Source organism: Microcaecilia unicolor, chromosome 3, assembly GCF_901765095.1.
Source record: "Microcaecilia unicolor chromosome 3, aMicUni1.1, whole genome shotgun sequence".
NCBI classification, from domain to species: domain Eukaryota; kingdom Metazoa; phylum Chordata; class Amphibia; order Gymnophiona; family Siphonopidae; genus Microcaecilia; species Microcaecilia unicolor.
The window spans coordinates 531,852,255-531,879,294 of record NC_044033.1 but is presented as its reverse complement, the minus strand read 5'-3'; the positions used below and the strand labels follow the sequence as shown (position 1 = coordinate 531,879,294).

Genomic DNA, 27,040 nt, shown 5'->3' with positions numbered 1-27,040 from the left:
GTGGGGATAGTGCTGGGCAGACTTATAGGGTCTGTGCTAGAGCTGGTGGTGGGAGGCGGGGTTGGTGGTTGGGAGGCGGGGATAGGGCTGGCCAGACTTATACTGTCTGTGCCCTGAAGAGGACAGTACAAATAAAAAGTAGCACATATGAATTTATCTTCTTGGGCAGACTGGATGGACCGTGCAGGTCTTTTTCTGCCGTCATCTACTATGTTACTATCCACCTTATAATTGAAAGAGAAAAACGCCTAGATTTCGACCCAAATCGGGAGATAGACGTTTATCTCACAAAAACGAATAAATCGGTATAATGGAAAGCCGATTTTGGACGTTTTCAACTGCACTCCATCGCGGAAGCGTACAAAGTTGACGGGGGCGTGTCGGAGGCGTGGCGAAGGTGGAACTGGGGCGTGGTTATCGGCCAAGGAGAGATGGGTGCCTTTCGCCGATAATGGAAAAAAAGTATGCGTTTGTAGCTAGAATTTAGGGCACTTTTCCTGGACCCTGTTTTTTCACGAATAAGGCCTCAAAAAGTGCCCTAAATGACCTGATTACCACCAGAGGGAATCGGGGATGACCTCCCCTGACTCCCCCAGTGGTCACTAACCCCCTCCCACCACAAAAAATGATGTTTCACAACTTTTTATTTTCACCCTCAAATGTCATACCCACCTCCCTGGCAGCAGTATGCAGGTCCCTGGAGCAGTTGTTAGGGGGTGCAGTGGACTTCAGGCAGGTAGACCCAGGCCCATCCCCCCCCCCCACCTGTTACAATTGTGCTGCTTAATGCTTAGTCGTCCAACCCCCCCAAACCCACTGTACCCACATGTAGGTGCCCCCCCTTCACCCCTTAGGGCTATAGTAATGGTGTAGACTTGTGGGCGGTGGGTTTTGAGGGGCATTTGGGGGGCTCAACACCCAAGGGAAGGGTGCTATGCACCTGGGAGCTCTTTTACCTTTTTTTTGGTTTTTGTAAAAGTGCCCCCTAGGGTGCCCGGTTGGTGTCCTGGCATGTGAGGGGGACCAGTGCACTACGACTCCTGGCCCCTCCCACGAACAAATGCCTTGGATTTATTCGTTTTTGAGCTGGGCGCTTTCATTTTCCATTATCGCTGAAAAACAAAAACGCCCAGCTCACAAATTGTCGAATAAAACATGGACGTCTATTTTTTTCGAAAATACGGTTCGGTCCGCCCCTTCACGGACCCGTTCTCGAAGATAAACGCCCATGGAGATAGACGTTTTCGTTCAATTATGCCCCTCTATGTTACTCTGGGTAAATTTTACTTGTTTGGGTAGAGCATTCCATCATTGAGTGCCTATGTTATGTAAAGTATTAAGACGGTGTGCCATGGTTGGAGAGATTTGTCCAAGATCGATTTTATCTTATGCGGTGAAACTCCTTATGCTCAACAGCTAAACATGAATGACTGGTGGCTTCGGACCACTCAAGAGCGTTACAATCATATGAAAAGGTCTGGGCTCCTTTAGCTGAGTCCTCACATTACTTGACTTTTTCTCTAGTTCATATTTTCTAGACTGTAATAGTTTCTTGACGCTTATTTATATTGCCTGCGCATTGCGAGTTTGGTTACACCCAGTGCATTTTTTCTAGCAAAAAAGGTGCCGGTACTCGAATACCAGGCCATCCTTCAGGGGTGGGGTGATCACTGAGGGACCCACCCCACAATAGTCAGAGCCCTGCAACCAGCCACAGAATCTATGACAAGGCAGAATTGGTGTGTAGAGCCTGAGCTCTTTCATTAAAACTTGGGGACCATAGGTCAATTTTAGCAGACAACGGAAAAGGTGCCAGTACTGAAATGCCAGGCCACCCTTCAGGGGTGGGGTGATCACTGAGGGACCCACCCCACAATACTCAGAGCCCTGCAACCAGCCACAGAATCTATGACAAGGCAGAATTGGTGTGTAGAGCCTGAGCTCTTTCATTAAAACTTGGGATCCATGGGTCAATTTTAGCAGACAATGGAAAAGGTACTGCCTGAGTACCCCCAAGTACCCCCTCAAAAAAAGCCTTGGTTACACCTAACATTCCCATGTGCTTTTTTGTTTTGTTCTGTTACGTCTGTTCACTTGTTAATTGCTTTTATCCCTCACAAATATTGAACTGAAAAAAGAAAATGATCAGGTCAAGATCTTGTAGGACCGTCAGGAATTTGGAGGCCGCATAAGTGCTGCGATTGGCGCTAAACCCCGGATAGACAATGCCAAACTGTTTCCAGTGACTGCCATTGAGTTTCCGGGTTTATTGGCTGCTAAAAAGTTAACCGGCTTTGCCAATATTCAGGGTTAACCAGTTAACTTTTTAGTGGTCAAAGATAGATCTGCTGTTTTGACTGTTCAACATAGCCAGTTTGGCGCTGAATATCTCTCCCTAACTGGTTATGTAATGTGATATAGCTGGTTAGTGGCTGGCTGCTAAGTGTGAGATAACCGGTTAACTCCCACTGAATATCTGTGGTTAAGCGCTTAAATGCTACTTAACCGGCCAGGAGCCATTCCTAGCCAGTTAAATAGTTTTGAATATTGGGGGTGAATATTCCTAATGTCATGGTCACAGCAGTACCGTCGATGGCAGAATTGATGAAAAGCAGCAGCTGGACAAAAATGACAAAATTACTGTTGATTTACAAATTGAAGTGGGAAGATTTTGGAGGAGGTGAAGAAGCAGTGGTAAGACCCACTGTGACTGGAACTGATTGCAGTCATAACGCCATCAATTTTCCAAACCACTATTCTACTTGTGGTAATACCTCACTGAATCCCAGGACCCAAATTAATGGAGTCAGCGTTATGAACACTTAATAATAATAACTTAAGTGCTGTATCTGGCTCCTTCTTACAGAGAAAACACATCAGATACTCAAAATCACAGCAAGTGATGTATGCTTTAAATACCTCCAACTTGCTGGTGTGAAATGTGGGGGTTATGTGGGGTACTAAGCTTACAGTGCTCGTTGGATGTCAGTGATAGCACACCCGAAACAAGTTCATCAGTTACAGGCAGTGACGTAGCTACGGGTGGGACCCCCAAAGCACCTTATTGGCAGTGCTTCATGCCTCTCTCTCTCTTGCCCTCATGGCAGCTGCCCGTCTCTCTCTAAATTCCTCACCCCTTCTGCCCCCGTCTACCTTTGAGTTATCACCGGCAGCAATTCTTGTAATCAACCTGCACCAGCCTTGCAGGCTTCCCTGTAACGCATCTCGCCCTTGATGGAGATCATTTCCTGTTTCTTCATTGCGGGAACGCGGTAGAGGGAAGCCTGCAGGGCTGGCACAGGCTGCTTACTGGCTTTGCTGCTGGCGATGGATTGCAGGTAGACCAGGGAGGGAGGAGCAGATTCAGGCAGAGGGAGGGGAGAAGGAAAGAGAAGAATGGATGCTGGGGGAGGGGAGATAGGAACAGATGCTGGCCTTGGGGGGGGGGGGGGTGGAAAGATGAGCGGATGCTGAGCAGGGGGGGTAGAGGGGAAGTTTACAAAAAAAAAAACTGTATGTATGGACAGGGTTGGGGGTGGGAAGGTCCCACCTGGGTTAACTAGGGGCACACCCAAAATAACAGGTCTGGCTACACTTCTGAGTGGAGGAGTAGCCTAGTGGTTAGTGCAGTGGACTTTGATCCTGGGGAACTGAGTTCAATCCCCACTGTAGCTCTTTGTGACTCTGGGCAAGTCACTTAACCCTCCATTGCCCCTGGTACAAAATAAGTACCTGAATATATGTAAACTGCTTTGAATGTAGTTGCAAAAACCTCAGAAAGGTGATATATCAAGTCCCATTTCCCTTTCCCTATTTCAGATTCTACATGGAATGTTGCTATTATTTGAGATTCTGTTGCTACTATTTGAGATTCTACACGGAATGTTGCTAGTGCAGGAGTAGCCTAGTGGTTAGTGCAGTGGAACATCGAACGTTGCTACTATTTGAGATTCTGTTGCTACTCTGAGATTCTACATGGAATGTTGCTATTCCAACGCTGCCGCGCAGGCTTCTGTTTCTGTGAGACTGACATCCTGCACATACGTGCAGGACGTCAGACTCACAGAAACAGAAGCCTGCGTGGCAACATTGGTGATCTGCAAGGGCCGACTTCTACATGGAATGTTGCTAATGGAGGAGTAGCCTAGTGGTTAGTGCAGCGGACTCTGATTCTGGAGAACTGGGTTCAATTCCCACTGCAGCTCCTTGTGACTCTGGGCAAGTCACTTAACCCTCCATTGCCCTGGTACAAAATAAGTACCTGAATATATGTAAACCGCCTTGAATGTAGTTGCAAAAACCTCAGAAAGGCAGTATGTCAAGTCCCATTTCCCTTTCCCTTCTGGTTACAGGTATATTTGTAGCACAAGAATCTCTGGTGATAGTGCAGGAAGTGCTGTTAACAAAGATGGATTCATATAATTGATACTGAGACCAAACTGAAGCGTTACCATTTGTGGTTACAAATGTTGCCTTCACTGGTAGGTGCATAAGCAACGTTTAGATGTTGTGCGACTTACCTTTGGAATTCTTTTCCTTAGAGTTTAAAGAATGATCCGCTTTAATTGACGTTTCAGATATTGGTGAAAACAGATGGGAAGAGGGAGAGTTGGGAGGTCTTGCCATTATATGAGGAGGCTGCAGTGCAAGGGTGGGAGATGTATGATTTATGCGTTATATTGTTAATGCAGTGTTTTCCGGATTTTTTTATGTTTTTAATGTGACTGTGACCGCTTTGGGTTACGCTTACAGAAAGTGGAATCTAAATAAGTCAATGCATTGCACTCCTGTTCGCAAAGGTGACGTAAGTAGTGAGATGTCCAAATGCAGATTGTTTTCTGTGGGGTCTATGCGTGTTTTGGCATACGGTACTCCTCCTCTTGGATCAGACAGGGATCCAACTTCAGGAATTTGCCTTAAAGGTCAAGCAAAGATTCCAAATACAACACGTTAGGTGTGTACATTTCTATTGATCGTTTTTTGCGATATTCAGGGGCTGTAACTCCTTTCATCGAGTTATTTATTCATTTAGATTAATTTCTTATAACTGCCTTTCAGACAAAAGTATCAAAACAGTGTACAATAACAGACAATTAAGAAAAAAAATGGTTAGACATTAGAACATTATATCTCAAAATCAATTGGAAATTAAACAAATAAACTTATACCTTCCAATCCTATTACATATATTTAAGGTATTTTCCAAAACTAATATTGCCCAATCCTATATAATAATTCTCACCTCCAACGTTCTGACTTGCTGCCTGGGACCGTGGCTCATTCCGAGTTGGTCTGCTAGGCTCCGTAGATCAGGCTGACATCACCGTAGCCATTATGATGTCAACTTCAGAACCTGGGGGAAAAAATGCCTTACAGCTGATCCATGTCCAGAGGAGGGTCGCTGGACATGGGTGGCAGGAGGGGGGGCAGGGGAGAGAGGAGGTTCGCTGGACATGGGTGGCTGCAGGGGGGGCAGGGGGTCGCTGGACATGGGTGGCTGGGGGGCAGGGGAGAGAGGAGGGTCGCTGGACATGGGTGGCAGGAGGGGGCAGGGGAGAGAGGAGGTTCGCTGGACATGGGTGGCTGCAGGGGGGGCAGGGGGTCGCTGGACATGGGTGGCTGGGGGGCAGGGGAGAGAGGAGGGTCGCTGGACATGGGTGGCAGGAGGGGGCAGGGGAGAGAGGAGGTTTGCTGGACATGGGTGGCTGCAGGGGGAGAGGAGGGTCACTGGACATGGGTGGCTGCAGGGGAGCCGAGGAAAACCTTGCTAGCGCCTGTTTCATTTGTGTCAGAAACGGGCCTTTTTTACTAGTTATATATAATTGTATTGTATTGTAACATTTATAACCCGCGCTTTCCCACTTGTTAGCAGGCTCAATGCGGCTTACATAATATAACAAATTTACAAGATAACACAAAATGGGTAAAACATTATATTTATCTCTTTATATACTATATTTAGGTGGACAATAAAAAGGATAAGGGAGGACGGTGGTAGAGGTAGGGAGCGGGAAGAGGGTGTAAGTTGGGGTCATGTGTTGTGAGTAAGGAAGAATGTATAATAATGGATCGAAGAGGGATGAATTCAAAAAGGATAAAAGCATATTTTAAGTTCTGTCAAGTAGTCAGATCCAGGTATCGCAGATGGATTTCTAATTTAAGTCAAGTCATATGTGTAGGCTTGCTTGAAAAGGTGAGTTTTCAGCAGCTTCCGGAAGGGTAAATGGTTACTGACTATTCGAATCGATCTTGGTAAGGCGTTCCAGACCTTGCTGCCTATAACGGAGAAATTGGCTGCATAATATGTTTTGTACTTGATTCCTTTATAGTTGGGAAGATGTAAGTTTAGATAAATATAAATATAATAGATAAATATAATGCATTTAAATCACAAAAATGAATATAAATTTACTGTGAAAAGTGCTCAGTTCACACGTCAGTCATAATGAATCGTGACTGGCTGAGTAGAGAACCATCATTGCACCCTTGGCGTTCTCAATTGTATGAGGATAAACGTGCTGTCTCTATCAGGCCTCTAGTAGCAAAAAACCTTAGTTAATGCTAAATCGAGCTACGTGTATTAATCGTTGCATCAATCGTTATTGAAGCTAATTAAGAGTACCTATGTTGAATATGTTAGATATGTCTCTCATACTGTACATATTAGAACTAGATACTAAACAGATGTTACAGTGTCATAATAATGACATAAATTGGATGATTAACTCACTGGTTTAGTACTCTTCATTTCTAACAGTTGACGTATCCTCGTAGGCAAATCGCTATGTATGAGTACTTATCTGTAAACGTTTTCAGCGTGAAAAAAGGGCGCCAATTACGTGGAGATGGATCCACACCCAGTTCAGAAAGTGTTTCCCTCATCAAAATCAATGTCCTGTGGGAACTCCAAACTCTACTCTTCGTAATTAGGACATTATATGACAGGCCCAACAGGGAGGACATGAAGCTACACAATTATAATACCCAGTGATTGGGCTGAGATAAGAACTAGTCTAAAGTAATGTTGTGCTTGAAACTTGGAGATGTGAGCCAGGGTCTTAATTCTTCTGTTTCTTTTGCTCCAGGGTCTTTCACCAGCTCTGAAACTGATGAGATGTGCGACGACTTGCAGTAGTTGAGGTGGGCTGATACTCTGGTGAGTGGTACGTGTTCCTAACTAATGTGTGTTTCAGAACACAGTGGTTTATGGTTTATTGCATTTGTTAAAATCACCTTTTTGAACGATATAAATCAAAGCGATGGACAATAAAAAGAACAGCCTAGAATAGAGAAAAGAAAAATAGGCAAACAACCAAACTTTCACAAAATCACAACCATTATCAAGACTACACACACCAAATACAATCATAAATTTCAACACTTGGAGAAAAGTGAAAAGTCGGAAAGTACTCAAGCTGCCAAGATAAAAGATATGACAAATGTTAGGATTAAAATGGAAAACTATGAAAATCACATGCGCAGATACAATTTGAGATTTATAAACTTTCCAAGAATTAAAATGATTAATCCATTGGAGATGCTACAACGATATTTTAAAGAGGTCTTGGAGATACCTGAGACGAATTTTCCACCATTGACTCAGGTTTATTATGTGCCCCCAAAACCTCAAGAACAACCACAGCAACAACAAGATTCTTTAAATGTAACAAATTTCCTAGAAACATCCGATGTTGAACAAACAACTCCGGCAACTTTGGTAGCCACTGTAGCTCTACTTCCAGATAAACAGTGGCTGTTTAAAATGTCCTTTAAACATAAGGATAAAGAGTTTTTGGATTTAAAAATATTATTGTTTCCAGATGTATCGAGAGAAACGCAAAAAAAACGAAAACAATTTTTGATATTGAAACCAGAAGTATTGCGACTAGGTGCTTCTTTCTACCTTCGCTTTCCTTGTAAATGTATAATACGTTATAAGTCTAAAAAATATGTTTTCATGGACCCGTCACATTTAACATCATTTGTAACATCTAAAAGAAATGAAAGAGTTATGTGAATTAACCTTGTTTAAATATCTCCTAGGTATAAGATTTCCTATTATTTTTCTTTTTAATCCTCCAGTGTAAGGATGTCCCCCATTAATGAGGACTTGAGTGTTGTATTATGTTAAATTTATATTATACTAGGAAAAAATGCCCGTTTCTGAGCGGAATGAAACGGGCGCTAGCAAGGGGCCCCCTCCCTCCGTCCCTCGAAGCTACTTGCCTTGTTCGCTGTGGGCCGTTTCGGCCCTCGAGTGTCAATAGCTCCGCCCTCGACGTCATGACGTTTTGACGCGTCATGACGTTTTGACGCGAGGGCAGTGCACACACTCCAGGGCACACCGGATATCTCGGGCGCCTCAACTTCTGTGGAGGCTTCAGAACGTTGGGGTTGCCTTTTATATATATAGAAGATATTTTTCCTCTGTTTTTTTTCTAACTTTGCAAATAACACTTTTTCCTGTATCAAGTGTAATTCCTTGAAATTAATTGTATATGTATAAAAAATAAAATAAAAATAAAACAATTTTCAACACTGACTGCAGGTTAACTGTCCACTTCCAGTTTGATATCTGTTTACTGCAAAGTATGGTTTTGGTACGGCTAGACTACTGCGATGCTCTATTTATTGGAATGCCATCTTTGGGTGCGAAGGCATTGCAAGTGGTCCAGAATGCAGCTGCTCAAGTCCTAGTTGGAATGTCAAATTTTCCCCATGTACCTTCAGTGCTTGAACAACTGCTCTGGTTACCTGTGCTACAGAGAATACGATTTAAGGTATTGATGATTGTACATCAGACTTTATATACAGACTAGTAAAAAAGGCCCGTTTCTGACACAAATGAAACGGACGCTAGCAAGGTTTTCCTTGGAGTGTGTATGTTTGAGAGAGTGTGTGTGAGAGAGAGAGTGAGTCTGGGTGCGAGTGTGTCTGTGAGAGAGAGTGTGTGTGTGAGAATGAGAGTGTGTGCAAGTGCGTATGTGAGACAGTGTGAGAGAGAGAGTTTGTGTGTGAGACACAGACTCTCTGTGAGACTGAGTGTATGGGACCAAGAGAGTGTGTGAGTGACTGTGTGACACATAGAGAGTGAATGTGATACTGTGTGAGACATAGAGTGTGTGAGAGAGAGTGTGTGAGAGTGAGAGAGAGAAAGACAGACATTGACTGTGAGAGAGAGTGTGTGTGTGACAGATACCTCCCCCACTCTCTGGTGTCAGGCCCCCCCCTCTCTCTCTCTGGTGTCTGAGCGTTACTGTGCAGGACGCTGAGCTCAGGCTGTGCTTCAAGGAACTGACCAATCCTATTTAATAGAATGCACCGCCAACATTCTGAAGCCGAAAAACCTCGTGTGGTTGGTCAGTTCTGCTTGTGACGAACCCGGAAGTAAGTGATGTCAATTCAGGAGATGGATACAGAGAGCAGGAATGCCTCAGCCATGCAGTCAGCTTCAGAATGTTGGAGTGCGTTTTATTATATAGGATGCTCCATGTTACTTGAAGCAAGTTCTGCCTGTTGTGAGGCACCTAAGGGAGAAAAAGGAGAGGAAGCTAAGGACAGAGGCAGAACAGGCAGTCTGGTACCTGGAGAGCGGGATTACAAAGTCCAGAATCCTGCAGGCGGGGAGGGCAGGCCCCCTAGAGGCTATAGGCAGACCAGACTCAAAGGAAGGGAGGAGGACTCCAAGGCCCAGCATCCCCTGCAGAATGAGGGAGAAGCGGAAAGGGAGGAGGCTGGGAGCTACCAGGAGGAGAATGCTGAGGGAGAGAATGGGGACTGGCTGACGGACACTAATGAGGCAGAAGGGCAACAGCTGAAAAGCCCAGATGGAGATGAATTAATGGAATGGGAGGTTGGAGGTGAGGAGAGAGGTGGGGGCGGGGAAAGAGAAGCCACGGAGGTAACAGAGCCTGTGGAGATTTCTGCTTGGGCTCAGGTATCGGGGAAGAAGATTAAGGACTAATATATCCGCTCTGTTCTCCCAGCTAAGACGGACATGGAATAAATCTAAGATCATTGTCTCTGATTTAAAGGGAGCAGTTTCTGGAGGAGGAGCAGGGGTGTGAGAGAACTGCATTATTCCCTGTGTTTTGAACTTGGACTGTGGGGGAGAAACTGCATTTCCTTTTCTTTTTGTGTTTTGAATTTGGACTGTGGGAGAGGAATTGCATTCTTCTGGGATGTAAGAGAGAGGGAAACTGCACTCTAACTGTGTATGTGTGAACTGAAGAGTCATGGACTGTGTTTTTGGATGTTTTTACTACTACTACTACTTAACATTTCTAGAGCGCTACTAGGGTTATGCAGCGCTGTACAAATTAACAAATAAGGATGGTCCCTGCTTAGAAGAGCTTACAATCTAAAGGATGAAATGTCAAGTTGGTGCAGTCTAGATTTCTTGAGTAGAGATGTGGTGGTTAGGTGCCGAAGGCAACATTGAAGAGGTGGGCTTTGAGCAAGGATTTGAAGATGGGTAGGGAGGGGGCCCGGCGTATGGGCTCAGGGAGTTTGTTCCAAGCATGGGGTGAGGCGAGGCAGAAAGGGCGGAGCCTAGAGTTGGCGGTGGTGGAGAAGGGTACTGAGAGGAGGGATTTGTCTTGAGAGCGGAGGTTACGGGTAGGAACGTAAGGGGAGATGAGGGTAGAGAGGTAAGGAGGGGCTGCAGATCGAGTGCATTTGTAGGTGAGTAGGAGAAGCTTAAACTGTATGTCTCAAGGGAGCCCGAGGAGGAGCTACCCCGGCACATTGGAGGAGGGGTGCTGACACTGTCTATCAGCCGAGACAGGTATTGAGGTCAGAAGCCGCTATGCGCATTTCTACAGATGATGTAGCATGGCTACATTATGCTGATACGCGGGCTTCGGCCTTCGTTCCGGCAGCGATTTCATTATGGAATGCGCTTTCTGATCAGCTGCACCACTGTGGTACTTTTGCACAGTTTAAGAAATGATTGAAGACTCGGTTATTTGTGGCTGTAGTTCTTTGACTGACTGTGGAAGCCCTGTGATTTTAAGATGAAAAGTATTGTATTTATTTTGTGATGTTTGTTTTATTCTGAACATTTCTTGGAAACCACCTACTTCTAGGCGGCCTATAAGTCTTTTAAATAAATAATATCAGGTGGGTAAATTGTTCCATAGAAATGGAGCCAGAAAATAAAAAGCACTTTACAAGTAGACTCCCATAGGCCTTGGATGGATTAGGGAGTATAAACCTATGGTCATCGTTAGATGTACAGGGGCATGAAGAATAATAAGCTGGGCAAGGTAATCAGGTAAACCAGTATAAAGAGCTTTTAAGAGTTTGACAAAGAACTTTGAAGGAGCTCCTATATTCGACCGGCAACCAATGCAACTGTTCTCTTGAGGCTAGAGTAGCAGACTTGGTGGAGCTGAGGGAGACAGAGAGGTACATAGAGGAGACCTGCAGGGATGTTGTAGAGAAGTCCCACCTCCAGTCTGGTAGCCCTTGTGATACCTTGGAGGAGGGAGGTCTCCTAGAAGGAGAGCATCACCCTGGTGAAGTAGGAAGTACTCCTGTAGCCAGAACCTGCCCACCAGAGGATGCACTGTCCTCTCGCATCGAGGATATGCCTCTGAGAACTTCTGCCCAGGCGAGAAGGGTTAGGACAGCTGTTGTAGTTGGTGATTCAATCATTAGGCATGTGGATAGCTGGGTGGTTGGCAGACATGAGGATCACCTGGTCACTTGCCTGCCTGGTGCGAAGGGGGCAGACCTCACGCATCACCTAGACAGGATCTACAGGATCTTAGATAGTGCTGGGGAGGAGCCGGCTGGCTTGGTACATGTGGGTACCAATGACATAGGAAAATGTGGGAGGTAGGATCTGGAAGCCAAATTTAGGCTCTTAGGTAGAAAGCTGAAGTCCAGATCCTCCAGGATAGCATTTTCAGAAATGCTCCGCATTCCACGTGCAGGACCCAAAAGACAGGCAGAGCTCCAAAGTCTCAGTGTGATGATGGTGCAGGGATGAGGGATTCAGATTTGTTAGGAATTGGTCATCATTCTGGGAAAGGGGAAGACTGTTCCGGAAGGAACCAGGCTGCTGGCGCTAAATTTTAAAAAAGAGATAGAGCACCTTTTAAACTAGAATGGGGGTGAAAAGCCGACAGCCACCCAGCGCATGGTTCGGTGTAGAGTATCCTTGAAGGATACTATTGAAAGAGGACATTTAGGGAATCCGAGTAGAGAGGTTTCAACAATGCTGAAAGTAAGCCAGGTGTGCTTAATGAGAGAGCAGGATAAAGGATGCACATTATCCCCATCAATTTCTAAGCAGTTTGTAGATCAAAGAAAAAAACACAATTTGAAGTGACTGCAACTATTTGAGATTCTGTTGCTACTGTTTGAGATTCTACATGGAACGTTGCTACTATTTGAGATTCTACATGGAATGTTCCTACTATTTCAGTTTCTATTGCTACTGTTTGAGATTCTGTTGCTTCTGTTTGAGATTCTACATGGAATGTTGCTACTATTTGAGGTTCTGTTGCTATTATTTCAGATTCTACCAGGGGTGTATCTGCGTGGGGCCACAGGGGCCTGGGCCCCCGCAGATTTCGCCCTGGCCCCCCTCCCCGCCGTCAACCCTCCCCCGCTGCTTACTTTTGCTGGCGGGGGGCCCCAACCCCCGCCAGCCGAGGTCCGACCCGCAATCTCCATATTTCATCTTCCTCCGTGGCCATGTGCTTCAAGGAAGTAACGCTGCAGTGCTGATTGGTTGAATCTAGTTCGGCGTTTGACGTCGCTGCGACGTCAGACGCCGAACTGGATTCAACCAATCAGCACTGCAGCGACGCGTTACTTCCTTGAAGCACATGGCCATGGAGGAAGACGAAATATGGAGATTGCGGGACGGACCTCGGCTGGCGGGGGTTGGGGCCCCCCGCCAGCAAAAGTAAGCAGCGGGGGAGGGTTGATGGCGGGGAGGGGGTGGAGAGAGGCGGCGGGGGGGGGGGGGAGGCAAAAATGTGCCCCCCCTCTCTGGCTCTGGCCCCCCCCCTACCGCCGGATTCCAGATACGCCCCTGGATTCTACATGGAACGTTGCTACTATTTGAGATTCTTTTTTTTTTTTTTTTTTTCAATTTGTTTATTAATTTTTTCATTTAAACAAGAATACATTTGCTTTGAAATACAGCCATAACACGTTATTTAAGAAACAATAACAACATTCAAAATTAAATCCTCAAAGAAAGTAATAACATACTTCCTAAACATAAAACTTTTTCTTTTAATCATGATTCATTAAGCTTTCTTAGACCCCATTATTAAAAGGGGCGATCAGAGTTAGGGAAGAATTATTACAAATCTTTAATCAAAAGAAATTAAGGCAGCATATATTCTCCCATAATATTCTAACTATTACAGTTGTTTAGAATCAAGAAATGATTTTAGACTATCTGGTGAATAAAAGGTGTATTTAACCTGGCCCAACCTAACAAGGCATTTGCATGGATAGGCAAGAAAAAACATCCCTCCTATCTCAAGCGTTCTTTTTTTTAATGCCAAGAAGGCTTTCCTTCTCTGTTGGGTCGATTTTGTAACATCAGGAAAAATCTGCACCTTTACTCCTCCAAAACAGGTTTGTAAGTTCCTAAAGTACATTTTCATGATATTATTCAAGTCCTGTTCAAAAATTAAGGAAACAATCAAAGTTGACCTTTGCGTAGTCTCATCTACAGTTTGTTCCAAAATAGCTGATATATCATCAAGATCTAAAGTGTGTGGTATTTCTTGTTTTTTTCCCAATTCTCCCTTAGAAGCTGAAATATAATATAATTTGTTAACCGGGGGTATTGCATCCAGGGGTATTTTCAAAACTTCATTGAGGTATTTTTTGAACAAGTCATGTGGGTTAATCCCAGGGAGTTGGGGAAAATTCAATAGTCGCAGATTAAGTCTCCTATTAAAATTTTCAATTTGTTCCACTTTTCTTCGCATCTCAAGATTATCTTTTATCACTCCACTTTTAAATTCTTGAATAGAGTCTACTTTCTGCTGGAGAGCAGTTACTTTTTCTGCTATTTCCCCTTTAATCAGGTCTATCTTTGAATTCAAATCTTGGAATTTTTTATCAAAAGTGCTGACTTCTCCTGAGGTCTGTTGTAACGTCACATCCATTTTATTCAACATTGTCCATATCATATCTAGATTTACCTCCTTCGTTCGTCCTAGGGCTCCTGCCTTTATTCCCAGCGTCTGCTCTAGCGTCTCCCGACCCTCACTGGGAGCTCTGCCCACAACACTTCCGGTAGGGCTACGCTCCTCATCGGGCTTCGCTACTGACACTGGACACGGAGGTTTCATAGTTGGCGGTGGAGAAAGAGATATTTCCTCTCCCAGCAGGGTCCCTGCTTCCCCAGAGATCCCCGCTATGGGATCCATACCTCCGAATGATTGGGAGACTGGTGCGAAGAAGCGTTCGAGGCCTGTTTGGATCGTCGAGGGAGTCGAGGTAGGTGGGGGAACTATCCGCGTCACCCCCTTTCTTTTAGAATGCGGCATTTTTTCACAGAAAGATTTGTATTCCAAACCAGGATTAAGAGCGTCTCTTCACACAACTTGTTACGCCACCATCTTGGATCGCCGAGATTCTGTTGCTACTATTTGAGATTCTATATGGAATGTTGCTACTAAATAACATTCTGTTGCCACTATTTGAAATTCTACATGGAATGTTGCTACTATTTGAGATTCTGTTGCTATTGTTTGAGATTCTACATGGAATGTTGCTAGTGGAGGAGTAGCCTAGTGATTAGTGCAGAGGACGTTGATCCTGAGGAACTGGGCTTGATTCCCACTGCAGCTCCTTGTGACTCTGGGCAAGTCACTTAACCCTCCATTGACCCAGGTATAAATAGGTACCTGTGTATAATTTTGGGCTCATTTTCAAAAGAGAAGGGTGTCCATCTTTCAACACAAATCAGGAGATGGGCATCCTTCTCCCAGGGTCACCCAAATTGGCATAATCGAAAGCCGATTTTGGGCACCCTCAACTGCTCTCCGTCGCGGGGATGACCAAAGTTCACAGGGGCATGTCGGAAGCATAGCGAAGGCAAGACTGAGGCATGCTTAACACATGGGCGTCCTCGGCCGATAATGGGAAAAAAAAGGGTGTCCCTGATGAGCATTTGGTCGATTTTCAAAAAGGTGCCCGAACTGACCAGATGACCACCGGAGGGAATCGGGGATGACCTCCCCTTACCCCCCCCCCAGTGGTCACTAATCCCCTCCCACCCTAAAAAGAAACTTTAAAAACATTTTTTTGCCAGCCTCAAATGTCATACCCTGACAGCAGTATGCAGGTCCCTGGAGCAGTTTTTAGTGGGTGCAGTGCACTTCAGGTAGGCAGACCCAGGCCCATCCTCCCCCTACCTGTTACACTTGCAGTGGTTAATGTAAGCCCTTCAAAACCCACCACAAACCCACTGTACCCACATGTAGGTGCCCCCTTCCCCCCTTAGGGCTATGGTAGTGTTGTACAGTTGTGGGGAGTGGGTTTTGGAGGGCTAAGCACCCAAGGTAAGGGAGCTATGCACCTGGGAGCAATTTCTGAAGTTCACTGCAGTGCCCCCTAGGGTGCCCGGTTGGTGTCTTGGCATGTCAGGGGGACCAGTGCACTACAAATGCTGGCTCCTCCCATGACCAAAGGGCTTGCATTTGATCGTTTCTGAGATGGGCGTCCTCAGTTTCCATTATCGCCAAAAACTGGGGACAACCATCTCTAAGGTCAACCTAAATGTTGAGATTTGGGCATCCCCGACCGTATTATTGAAATGAAAGATGGCCGCCCATCTTGTTTCAATAATACGAGTTTCCCCGCCCCTTCGCCCTGTGAGGACGTCCTCAGGAAAACTTGGGCGGGGCGTTTGATTATGCCCCTCCATGTAAACTGCTTTGAATGTAGTTGCAAAAACCACAGAAAGGTGATATTTCAAGTCCCATTTCCCTTTGAGATTCTACATAGAATGTTGCTACTATTGGAGATTCTGTTGCTACTACTTGAGATTCTAGATGGAATGTTGCTATTCCACTAGAAACATTCCATGTAGAAGCCTGCCCTTGCAGATCAGCAACACAGCCGCGCAAGCTTGTGTTTCTGTGAGTCTGACGGCCTGCACGTACAGTATGTGCAGGCCGTCAGACTCACAGAAACAGAAGCCTGCGCGGCCGCATTGCTGATCTGCAAGGGCAGGCTTCTACATGGAATGTTGCTAGTGGAGGAATAGCCTAGTGGTTAGTGCAGTGGACTTTGATCCTGGGGAACTGGCTTCAATTCCCACTGCAGCTCCTTGTAACCCTGGGCAAGTCACTTAACCCTCCATTGCCCCAGGTACAAAGTGATTACCTATATATATTTAAACCACTTTGATTGTAAGCACAGAAATCCCCTTTCACACTGTTTCAGATGAGTGTGCACAGGGAAAAAATATTTGGGGATTGTAAAAAATGACACCCAGGACATCATCATTTCAAGTGAGCACACAGCTCTCTTTTCAGTGGCTCTCCTGCATCTTCCGGTGTCGGAAATGGTATTTCAAGCGGACGAGTCGGAGAAACTTACTGACTTCAGGGTAAACCTGGAGGACGTAATGGGGCAGTTGGGCAAACTGAAGAGTAGCAAATCTCCTGGACCGGATGGTATTCATCCTAGAGTACTGATAGAACTGAAAAACGAGCTTGCGGAGCTACTGCTAGTGATATGCAACTTATCCTTAAAATCGAGCGTGGTACCGGAAGATTGGAGGGTGGCCAATGTAACGCCCATTTTTAAAAAAGGCTCCAGGGGAGATCCGGGAAATTATAGACCGGCGAGTCTGACGTCGGTGCCGGGGAAAATGGTAGAGGCTATTATTAAAAACAAAATTACAGAGCACATCCGAGGACATGGATTACTGAGACCAAGTCAGCATGGCTTTTGTGTGGGGAAATCTTGCCTGACCAATTTACTTCAATTCTTTGAAGGAGTGAACAAACATGTGGACAAAGGGGAGTCGGTTGATATTGTGTATCTGGATTTTCAAAAGGCGTTTGACAAGGTACCTCATGAAAGGCTACAGAGGAAATTGGAGGGTCATGGGATAGGAGGAAATGTCCTATTGTGGATTAAAAACTGGTTGAAGGATAGGAAACAGAGAGTGGGGTTAAATGGGCAGTATTCACAATGGAGAAGGGTAGTTAGTGGGGTTCCTCAGGGGTCCGTGCTAGGACCGCTGCTTTTTAATATATTTATAAATGATTTAGAGATGGGAGTAACTAGCGAGGTAATTAAATTTGCTGATGACACAAAGTTATTCAAAGTCGTTAAATCGCGACAGGATTGTGAAAAATTACAAGAGGACCTTACGAGACTGGGAGACTGGGCGGCTAAATGGCAGATGATGTTTAATGTGAGCAAGTGCAAGGTGATGCATGTGGGAAAAAAGAACCCGAATTATAGCTACGTCATGCAAGGTTCCACGTTAGGAGTTACGGACCAAGAAAGGGATCTGGGTGTCGTCGTCGATAACACACTGAAACCTTCTGCTCAGTGTGCTGCTGCGGCTAAGAAAGCGAATAGAATGTTGGGTATTATTAGGAAAGGTATGGAAAACAGGTGTGAGGATGTTATAATGACGTTGTATCGCTCCATGGTGCGACCGCACCTTGAGTATTGTGTTCAATTCTGGTCGCCGCATCTCAAGAAAGATATAGTAGAATTGGAAAAGGTGCAGCGAAGGGCGACTAAAATGATAGCGGGGATGGGACGACTTCCCTATGAAGAAAGACTAAGGAGGCTAGGGCTATACAGCTTGGAGAAGAGACGGCTGAGGGGAGACATGATAGAGGTATATAAAATAATGAGTGGAGTGGAACAGGTGGATGTGAAGCGTCTGTTCACACTTTCCAAAAATACTAGGACTAGGGGGCATGCGATGAAACTACAGTGTAGTAATTTAAAACAAATCAGAGAAAATTTTTCTTCACCCAACGTGTAATTAAACTCTGGAATTCGTTGCCGGAGAAAGTGGTGAAGGCAGTTAGCTTAGCAGAGTTTAAAAAGGGGTTGGACGGTTTTCCTAAAGGACAAGTCCATAAACCGCTACTAAACGGACTTGGAAAACTCCAAAATTCCAGGAATAACATGTATAGAATGTTTGTACGTTTGGGAAGCTTGCCAGGTGCCCTTGGCCTGGATTGGCCGCTGTCGTGGACAGGATGCTGGGCTCGATGGACCCTTGGTCTTTTCCCAGTATGGCATTACTTATGTACTTATATTCCTTCATTCCTCTCTGCAAAGTTCACAAGCTACATCATAACATCACACCCAGACACAGAAGAAGCAGCAGTCAGGTAGCCTTCGACATGCACTGTAGTTTGTGATTCTGTTGTACTGGTTCCGGTTCACTTCCTGCACTGTGGTCTGCGTGTGTGCTCTCAGCTCTCTTGAGTGACAGTGCGACATGCTGCTCTCTGGTTTTCTTCGAGGGCTCCTGCCTCTCTCTTGAGTGGTACTGGATCAGTCAGCAGTTCTGTGTTAATGTAGACACAGAACCACATCCTTCCTGCATCCCCACACGATGCTGAGAAAGTACGTGCCACGCTGACGAGAGTGTGCAAGTCAGACCTCCACAGCAGCAGCCTGCAACTGGAAAGAATTATGCATGATTTACACACAGCAGAGGACAGGGAGAGGCAGGACCCACAGTACTGCACGCTAGGAATCTGTCTCTTCAAGGGTCTGTCACCTCTCTAAGAAGCATCACTTAACTTTTCCTTGTCCTTCACATTATTACTGGAGACTCCCCATTTAGCAGCTGGACAGTTGTTATGGACTCGATTACACAGCTCTTAGTAAATGACGGCAGATAAAGACCTGAATAGGTCATCCACTCAACGAATAGTTAAGCTCTGGAACTGTTTGCCAGAGGATGTGGTAACAGTAGTTAGCATATCTGGGTTTAAAAAAGGTTTGGACAAATTTCTGGAGGAAAAGTAGTCTGCTATTGAGACAGACATGGGAAGCAACTGCTTGCCCTGGGATTTGTAGTATGGAATGTTGCTACTCTGAGATTCTGCATGGAATCTTGTCACTCTTTAGGATTCCAGAATCTTGCTATTTTTTTGGGATTCTGCATGGAATGTTGCTATTCTGAGATTGTTCATGGAATCTTGTGACTCTTTAGGTGCCCAGAATCTTGCTATTCACATGGAATGTTGCCACAGTTTGGGTTTCTGCCAGGTGCTTGTGACCTGGCTTGGCCACTTTTTGGAAAACAGGATACTGGGCTAGATGGATCATTGGTCTGTCCCTGTATGGCTACTCTTATGTTCTTATCCAGACTGCTCAACAGTCACACTCATTATCAATTCATGATTAAATCAACAATGAATGTGATATTATATACTTTATCACAAGTTTTTCTTTGGCGTTTCTGGGACATAGAAGTCCACCCAGCTCTGTCCATCTACAGGTATCCAGTTCAAACCCAGCGCTGCTCCTTGTGATCGTGGGCAAGTCACCTAACCCTCCATTGCTCTCTGGGGAGAGAGAAATACCTAGTTTACCTGAATGTAACTTACATTGAACAAAATTCAAATTTAAAAAAAACCCATGGTGTAGGCTGTAAGGCTCTCTGGTCCCACAATGTCACCAGATCAGCTACAAAATTAATCAAACCCATCTAGGCCCTAACCTGGGTAAGTTGACTGTTGTACCTACCAACCACTTTAGGCTCACCAGCTGTAGGGTCTTTATTTGAGTTTCCCTTTACAATTAGGATGAGTCCATAACCACCAGCAATCAAGCATCCTTTAGTCCTGTAAAGTCCTGTGGTGAACAGATATTCCTGTTCCCTGCCCTTTTCAGGACCTAACAGGGTCCTTTTCTCCCTTCTTGAGTCTTTATTAACAAACTGTGTCCACTGTTCACCTGCTTATGCAAACTGTATGCTAATGTGTCTCTTAATTCAGCTACTGGGTATTCTTCTCTCGCTTCCAGAGCTCAGGGAATTGTATAAATATAATCCAGAAGGGTTAGTTTCCTCCCCCCCACCCAACCTCGCATTTAGCTTTTCCTGCTAAGCTACAACCTCCCACACAGGATCCGGGTGTGTTCGCCCTAACTGTACTTGTGGGCCATGGGACTAACCTCAAACCCAGGTTGTCCTTTTATGAAGCCTAGTTCTGGTAGGGTTTGGTTGTGGATCTCTATTGCTCTATGGTGAAATATACTCTCTATCACAGTACTGTGTCTGTGAATAGAATTGAAATCTTTATTTAGTTAGTTTTCTATTACAGATTTACATACTCTACAGCATTGAATTTCTGCTTTGTTTTCTCAGGAGGGATGGTGAGTCTGGGGCTCCTTAAATCCATTCAGTGCAGTTCTTCTCCTCTTCAGGGGCTTTTTGTTTTTCTTTTTAGCAGGAGGGCTCTTTGTTCTTTGGCACCTGCTTTCTTGCTAGCACATGCCCCCTGGTACTTTGCAGGCACTGAACTTCAGGGGCTGGCCACTCATCTCTCGTCTTCCAGACCTGTCCAGAATCTTCTGGCAGGAGGAGGAGAGAGGGGTCTTCTTACTCCTCTATAGGCCTTGGTTCCTGCGAGGGGGCTCATCTTGTCTGGGGAGGGGAGGGGGGGAGGAGATACCTTTCTTCCTCTAGTGGTCTGCAGAACTGGAAGGGGGACCGCATAGGAGCCAACTTTTCAAAATGATTGGGGGTGCTCAACTTGGCGGAAATTGCCAAGTCCATAAAAAGGAAACCTAAGGCATGGTGGGTTGTGAACACAACTGGTCAGGCTGTCTTTAAATGTAGAGAACAGCAAGTTCTACACATACAGAGAGGACTTGTGGGTAAAAGAAATGCCAGGTGTAGCACTGCAAGTCTCACCAGTCTCTCTTCCTCCCTAGTCCCAACTCATCACCAAAGTTTACCATCCTACTCCCAGACCATCTACACCACACTCACGCTATGCCTTCCGGTCCACCCTGGCCCATCTATACAACCCACATTCTCCTTCTCCCAGCCAATCCTCAATGGTACCTCTTCCTTACCTAACCTGTGCACACCATTCACTTTTTCTCACTGACCATCCCCATTTTCTTTCTCAGTCCCTCCCTGCCTTAATCTTTTCTTACTCCTCTCATCTTCTTTCTCTCAATGACTTTTGTGTTGGGGTAGGATGCTTAATACCTCCCATTAGCTTCCCTTCACCCCACCTTGGTCAGTGTCCCTCCCCTGCAGTCTAGTCTCACCCATCCGGTTTTATCCCCACCCTTCCTGGCAAGGATCATCTTCCTATTCCCCCTTCTCAGAGCCCCAGAGCATCTCCCCATCCCCTGGAACTCATAGACTGAAATGCAATAGAAGTTGGACATTCAGAAAGGCCCCCTCACCTCCATGCACAAACCTTGGAAGCTCAGCAATCGGTTTCTCCACAGCCCCCAGGGCCACAATTGCATACGGTGCTTCCTGCCCTCAGGCTGAAAACCCCGAAAGATCCACATGCTGAGCAGGAAATCATTGAACCTGAAGTCATGCATTCATATCAACCCACTGTGCACCAGCCAAACTGCTAAAGCTCTAGCAGTCACAGAGTAAGTGGTTGGCTTGGGGAGATGAGTTAGCTCTGACTCTAATGCCTTCTGCAAAAATGGAAATTGGCACCTGTCCTTTATTGGTCATGACTCCAGCACAACATCCCTCTTTCTCTCTCTTTTTAAGAAACACCCACTTCTTTCTCCTACATTCTCTTCCCAGCACCATTATTCCACCCCACACTCTTCAGTAGCCTAGTGGGTAGTGCAGTGGACTTTGATCCTGGGGAACTGAGTTCAATTCCCACTACAGCTCCTTGTGACTCTGGGCAAGTCACTTAACCCTCCATTGCCCCTGGTACAAAATAAATACCTGAAAGTAAACCATTTTGAATGTAGTTGCAAAAAACTCAGAAAGGCGCTATATCAAGCCCCATTTCCCGTTCCCAGGCCTACATGATGTGGAAAGATATGGAGGGGCATAATACAGTCAGGGACGTCCAAATCCTTAAATTTGGTTGTCCCTAGATTTGGTCGTCCCTAGACTTGGTCGTTTCTGATTTTCGGCAATAATCGAAACCAAGGACGTCCATCTCAGAAACGACCAAATGCAAGCCATTTAGTTGTGGGAGGAGCCAGCATTTGTAGTGCACTGGTCCCCCCCTGATATGCCAGGACACCAACTGGGCACCCTAGGGGGCACTGCAGTGGACTTCATAAATTGATCCCAGGAACATAGCTCCCTTATCGTGTGTGCTGAGCCCCCCAACCCCCCCCCCCCAAAACCCACTACCCACAACTGTACACCACTACCATAGCCCTTATGGGTGAAGGGGGGCACCTAGATATGTGTACAGTGGGTTTGTGGTGGGTTTTGGAGGGCTTGCTGTTTCCTCCACAAACGGAACAGGTAGGGGGGGGATGGGAATGGGGCTGGGTCCGCCTGCCTGAAGTGCATTGCACCCACTAAAACTGCTCCAGGGACCTGCATATTGCTGTCGTGGACCTGAGTATGACATCCAAGGCTGGCATAGAGGCTGGCAATCAATATTTTTAAAGATGTTTTTTGAGGGTGGGAGGGGGTTAGTGACCACTGGGGGAGTAAGGGGAGGTCATCCCCGATTCTCTCCGGTGGTCATCTGGTCAGTTCGGGCTCCTTTTTGTGCCTTGGTCGTAAGAAAAATACGACCAGGTAAAGTCGTCCAAGTGTTCGTCAGGGATCAAATGTACTCACTCTGCTGCTCCCCAGTATCTCTCCACACTCGTCCTTCCCTACACCCCTTCCCGTGCACTTCGCTCCATGGATAAATCCTTCTTATCTGTTCCCTTCTCCACTACTGCCAACTCCAGACTTCACGCCTTCTGTCTCGCTGCACCCTACGCCTGGAATAAACTTCCTGAGCCCATACGTCTTGCCCCATCCTTGGCCACCTTTAAATCTAGACTGAAAGCCCACCTCTTTAACACTGCTTTTGACTCGTAACCACTTGTAACCACTCGCCTGCACCTACCCTCCTGTCCTCCTTCCTGTACACATTAATTTATTTGATTTGCTTACTTTATTTTTTGTCTATTAGATTGTAAGCTCTTTGAGCAGGGACTGTCTTCTATGTTTGTGCAGCGCTGCGTACACCTTGTAGCACTATAGAAATGCTAAATAGTAGTAGTAGGATGTCCTTGTTTCTTTTGATTGTGGGTCGAGGACGTCCTAGTGTTAGGCACGCCCAAGTCCCGCCTTCGCTACTCCTCCGACACGCCCCCTTGAACTTTGGCCATCCCTGCAACAGAAAGCAGTTGGGGACGTCCAAAATCGGCTTTCAATTATACCGATTTGGACGACCCTGTGAGAAGGATGTCCATCTTCCGATTTGTGTCGAAAGATGGGCGTCTTTCTCTCTCGAAAATAAGCCCGATGGGGTGCCACACCAATATAGTCATATCCCCTTATTCATGGTGCCCTGCATGGCCACAGAGGTCACACAACCCAAAAGTTAGCCTGTAGCACAGTAGTAAGAATCGAAAGCCAGGGCTTAGTAGCTAAACCTTGAGGGAAACCAGACCAAGAAACACAAAGGGGGTCTTTTACTAAAGATTACCTCGAGTTATCTGCAGCAGGGCCCATAAGAATAAGATAACTTGAGCTAATCTTTAGTAAAAAAAAAAAAAAAAAAAAAAAACCCATAGAGGGGCATAATCGAACGAAAACGTCTATCTCCATGGGCGTTTATCTCCGAGAACGGGTCCGTGAAGGGGCGGACCGAACCGTATTTTGGGAAAAAATAAACGTCCATATTTTATTCGACAATTTGTGAGCTGGGCATTTTTGTTTTTCAGCGATAATGGAAAATGAAAGCGCCCAGCTCAAAAACGAATAAATCCAAGGCATTTGTTCGTGGGAGGGGCCAGGAGTCGTAGTGCACTGGTCCCCCTCACATGCCAGGACACCAACCGGGCACCCTAGGGGGCACTTTTACAAAAACAAAAAAAAAGGTAAAAGAGCTCCCAGGTGCATAGCACCCTTCCCTTGGGTGTTGAGCCCCCCAAATCTCCCTCAAAACCCACCACCCACAAGTCTACACCATTACTATAGCCCTAAGGGGTGAAGGGGGGCACCTACATGTGGGTACAGTGGGTTTGGGGGGCGGTGTGGAGGGCTCCCATTTACCAGCACAAGTGTAACAGGTGGGGGGGGATGGGCCTGGGTCTACCTGCCTGACGTCCACTGCACCCCCTAATAACTGCTCCAGTGACCTGCATACTGCTGCCAGGGAGGTGGGTATGACATTTGAGGGTGAACATAAAAAGTTGTGAAACGGCATATTTTTGTGGTGGGAGGGGGGTTTGTGACCACTGGGGGAGTCAGGGGAGGCCATCCCCGACTCCCTCCAGTGGTCATCTGGTCATTTAGGGCACTTTTTGGGGCCCTATTCGTGGAAAAACAGGGTCCAGGAAAAGTGCCCTAAATTCTTGCTAAAAACGCATATTTATTTTTCCATTATCGGTGAAAGGCACCCATCTCTGATCACCCGATAACCACGCCCCAGTTCCACCTTCACCACGCCTTCAACACGCCCCCATCGACTTTGTCCACATCCGCGACGGAGTGCAGTTGAAAACGTCCAAATTCGGCTTTCGATTATACCGCTTTATTTGTTTTTGTGAGATAAACGTCTATCTCCCGATTTGGGTCGCAATATAGGCGTTTTTCTTTTTCAATTATAAGCTGGATAGTAATCTAGTAACTGACGGCAGATAAAGACCTGAACAGTCCATCTAGTCTACCCAATAGTCACACATTATCAAACCATAATTATACCAACAATGAATGTGTTAGGTTCTCATTACTAAAGTTGCCGTTGAAGCCCACTCCAGCCTATCCAAATCAGGGGCAAAGCCATGGGTGGGCCCAGGCCCATCCACCTTTGCCCAAGACCCACCCAGAGATGTTACACCCCAGCCACCCACAATCCAGCATCACTCCCTGCCTTTGCTCCCGCAGGTCCAAAATCACAGTCCTTCTTCCCCACCACCGCTGCTGCAGTGCTTGTAGCTTACATTTTCAGGCCATCCACGATTCATCCAGGCATTCCAGGGCCTTTCTTCTGCCATGTCTGGCCCTAACATAAACAGGATGTTCCATCAGAGAGGGCCGGATGCGGCAGAGAGAAGGCCCTGGAGTGCCTGTGTGAATCACTGCAGCGGCGGCAGGGTAAAGAGAAGGAAGCGGAGGAGGGGGCTGCGGGGAAGAGAGAGGTGTGCTGGACTTGTGGGACAATGAGGAGAATATGGGCTAGAAGAAAGGGAGGGAAGTGCTGGACCCATGGGAGGAATGGGGACTGGAGGGAAGGGAGAGAGGTGTTGGGCCTGCAGGAGGGGGAGGGGATATAGAAGGAAGGGAAAGAGAGATGCCAGATCAAGGGGATGAAGGACAAGGGGATCAAATACTGAACCCACAGGAGGAGAGATGGGCGGGCAGACAAGCAAGTCAGAAAGGAGGGGGGAAGTGAGAAGGAGAGAAGCTGGATGGGGTGGGGTCAGAGAGGAGAGAGACACATTGGTATGGGGCAGTGGCGTACCAAGGGGGGGGGGCGGTGGGGGCGGTCCGCCCCGGGTGCATGCCGCTGGGGGGGTGCCGCGGCGCGTGCCTGTCAGCTGAATTCGCTGAGTTCGCTAACTTCGCTGCAGCTCCCTCTGCCCCGGAACAGGTTACTTCCTGTTCCGGCCAGGACAGAGGGAGCTGCAGCGAAGTTAGCGAATTCAGCGAACTCAGCTGACAGGCACGCGCCGCGGCACCCCCCCCCCCCCAGCGGCGTGCACCCGGGGGGTGTCATTTCGCCGGGGGGGGGGGGGCGCATCGGCGATCCACCCCGGGTGTCATGCCGGCTAGGATCACCACTGGTATGGGGAATGAAGAGAGGGGAGAAGCTGGACAGAGAACTGGAGATGCTAAACATAAAGGAAGATAGACACAGATGAAAGGAGAGAAGAAATGCCAAATGATCAGGAGACCTTGGTGAGTGACTTAAGAGAAGACAGACAGAAGCAGAATCCAGAGCCTGGGATCAATATGATTTGAAAAATAAAATGACAAGACAACAAAAGGTAGACAAAAATAATTTTATTTTTCAATTTTGTGATTGCAATATGTCAGATTTGAAATGAGCATCCTTCCAGAGTTGATTACAGACATGGCCTGGGCCCAGGGCAGAAATTTGGGAGGGGACACCAAAGCTTACTACCAGCTTACAGCAGGCTTGGGGCTGTCTCTGGCCATTTATTTATTTATTGCATTTGTATCCCACATTTTCCCACCTATTTGCAGGCTCAATGTGGCTTACAGAGTCTTGTTATGGCTTTGTCATTCCAGGATATCAGATACAATTAGAGATGTGATGAAATTGAATAAGGGACCATCCCTGGTCTATGCCCTCTTTATATTTTGCACAGGGTAGGAGGAAGTGATTCTCTTCTATTTCTCTGGTGGTGTACTACATTCAAGGTCTGGCTTCTTGGGACTTCAATTTAATTTATGTTTATGGTCACCTACTCTGTATTTGGCATTTGCGGTCTGTGTGGGTGACCAAGGTATTCTGTTAGCATGAATTTTCTACATAGTTTTCTGTAGTAATTTGGTTTGTTCAGTTTTCCCGATAGATGTATTGATATTTTAGGGCCCCACTGTAATAGTTAGGGGCCTAAAATATCATAGGTAGGATCCTTGATTTTGATGTTAGTGCGGACATGGTAGATTTGTTCTAGGTTCTCAGTGACTTTCTGTTTGATAGATTTTTGTATTACTTTAAAGTATGCTTGTTATTGAGATAACACTAGAAACAAACATTTTTGAATGGTGAGTTTTATGGGGGGAAATGTCCTAGCTCTGCTCTACATCCACTGTAGGGGAAGGGACAGGGGGTTCTATAGATGCAGAATATTTAGGGGAAGCATATATGTGTTGGGGGACCGTGGCTGAATGGGGGATGAAGAATGCAGCCTC

At 46.2% G+C, this 27,040-nt stretch overlaps 1 protein-coding gene across 1 annotated transcript in view; it reads left to right on the top strand.

The window, feature by feature from the left end:
- Nucleotides 1–27,040, top strand: part of FYN (FYN proto-oncogene, Src family tyrosine kinase) — a 217,789-nt gene that overhangs the window by 78,946 nt on the left and 111,803 nt on the right. The window contains exon 2 of the mRNA XM_030199220.1: nucleotides 7,086–7,156. The gene's annotated coding sequence lies outside the window, so the exon portion shown is untranslated. The remainder of the gene's footprint in view (nucleotides 1–7,085; nucleotides 7,157–27,040) is intronic.